The sequence below is a fragment of the Petromyzon marinus genome, unplaced genomic scaffold (assembly GCF_048934315.1).
Source record: "Petromyzon marinus isolate PM22_M1 ecotype Great Lakes invasive population unplaced genomic scaffold, UKy_Petmar_22M1.pri1.0 PM_G_Scaffold_6, whole genome shotgun sequence".
NCBI classification, from domain to species: domain Eukaryota; kingdom Metazoa; phylum Chordata; class Hyperoartia; order Petromyzontiformes; family Petromyzontidae; genus Petromyzon; species Petromyzon marinus.
Genome location: NW_027423013.1, coordinates 3,382,501 through 3,385,000, shown reverse-complemented (window position 1 = coordinate 3,385,000; position 2,500 = coordinate 3,382,501).

Below are 2,500 nucleotides of genomic sequence, written 5' to 3'. Positions count from 1 at the left end.
TTTTCGTGTCGCCACATTGCATGCGAACCGCATGCAACTTCCAGAGGCATTTGCAGCAGAAATGCATGTGCAGTCAAAAAAAAATTGATATTTTTCACGGATAGACCCCGTGAAACGCTAGAAATTGGCGGGGATGTGTCTCTTGTGGCTCACGGGGCTGTTCGGGTCGCACAGAAATCCCTGGGAATGGGAAAACGGGTCATTTTCGTGTTGCCACATTGCGTACGAACCGCATGAAACTTCCAGAGGCATTTGCAGCAGGAATGCATGTGCACTCAAAAACTTCTATATGTTTCACGGATAGACCCCGTGAAACGCTAGAAATTGGCGGGGATGTGTCTCTTGTGGCTCACGGGGCTGTTAGGGTGGCACAGAACTCCCTCGGAATGGGAAAAGGGGTCATTTTCGTGTTGCCACATTGCATAGGAACGCCATGAAACTTCCAGAGGCATTTGCAGCAGAAAGGCACGTGCACTCAAAAATTTTAATATTTTTCACGCATAGACCCCGTCAAACGCTAGAAGTTGGCGGGGATGTCTCTCTTGTGGCTCACGGGGCTGTTAGGGTCGCACAGAAATGCCTCGGAATGGGAAAACGGGTCATTTTTGTGTGGCCACATTGCATAGGAACGGCATGAAACTTCCAGAGGCATTTGCAGCAGGAATGCATGTGCACTCAAAAACGTCTATATTTTTCACGGATAGACCCCGTGAAACGCTATAAATTGGCGGGGATGTCTCTCTTGTGGCTCACGGGCGCTGTTAGTTAGGGTCGCACAGAAATCCCTCGGAATGGGAAAAGGGGTCATTTTCGTGTTGCCACATTGCGTACGAACGGCATGAAACTTCCAGAGGCATCTGCAGCAGAAATGCATGTGCACTCAAAAACGTCTATATTTTTCACGGATAGACCCCGTGAAACGCTAGAAATTGGCGGGGATGTGTCTCTTGTGGCTCACGGGGCTGTTAGGGTCGCACAGAAATCCCTCGGAATGGGAAAACGGGTCATTTTCGTGTTGCCACAATTGGCATACGAACGGCATGAAACTTCCAGAGGCATTTGCAGCAGAAATGCATGTGCACTCAAAAACGTGAATATTTTTTCACGGATAGACCCCGTCAAACGCTCGAATTTGGCGGGGATGTTTCTCTTGTGGGTCACGGGGCTGTTCGGCTCGCACAGAACTCCCTTGGTCCACCTGATTCGTGCATACAGGCAGCAACTAAAACTCTGTAAACCTGCTGTGAGGACATCTAAACAGTGGACCAGTGAGGCTGTGGAAGATTTGCGGGCGTGCTTAGACTGTACTGACTGGGATATGTTCACGACTGCTACCAATAGTCTGGATGAACTCACAGAGGCTGTGTACATCAGCTTCTGTGAGGACTGCTGTATCCCAACACGTACCAGGGTGAACTTTAACAACAACAAGCCCTGGTTCTCAGCAAAGCTCAAAAGGTTGAGGTTGGAGAAGGAGGAAGCGTTTAGGAGTGGGGATAGAGACAGATTCAAGGAGTCGAAGAACAGGTTTAGCAAAGCGGTGAGAGAGGCTAAACGACTGTACTCAGAGACACTAAAACACCAGTTCTCTACTAACGACGCTGCTTCTGTCTGCCAAAGGGCTCAGGCACATCACCAACTACAAACCCAGAGCGCCCCACACCACTAACGACTCCCGCCTAGCCAACGACCTGAACGAGTTCTACCGTAGATTTGAAAGACAATTGGACTGTCCTGAACCACCCCTTCCCACCCAAGAGGCCCCATCCCCCACCCATACTACAGAAACGACTCTCTCCTTTCAGGAGGGAGAAGTTAATGGGCTTTTCAAGAGGCAGAATCCACGCAAAGCAGCCGGGCCGGACTCTGTCTCTCCAGCCACCCTCAGGCACTGCGCTGACCAGCTGTCTCCGGTGTTCACCAACATCTTTAACACCTCCCTGGAGACATGCCATGTACCAGCCTGTCTCAAGTCCTCCACCATCATCGCTGTGCCCAAAAAGCTAAGGCCAACAGGACTAAATGATTACAGACCGGTCGCCCTTACATCTGTGGTAATGAAGTCTTTTGAGCGCCTGCTCCTGGCACACCTCAAAGCCATCACAGACCCTCTCCTGGACCCCCTTCAGTTTGCCTACAGAGCCAACAGGTCTGTGGACGACGCAGTTAACATGGCCCTCCACTTCACCCTACAGCATGTGGACGCCCCAGCATCCTACGCCAGGATCCTGTTTGTGGACTTCAGCTCTGCCTTCAACACCATCATCCCTGCCCTGCTTCAGGACAAGCTCTTCCAGCTGAACGTGCCCTACTCCACCTGCAGGTGGATCACAGACTTCCTCTCTGACAGGAAGCAGTGCGTTAAGCCGGGAACAGAAGTCTCTGACTCCAGGTCCATCAGCACGGGAACTCCTCAGGGCTGCGTCCTTTGCCCACTGCTCTTCTCCCTGTATACCAACAGCTGCGCCTCCAATCATCTGTCCGTCAAACTCTTGAAGTT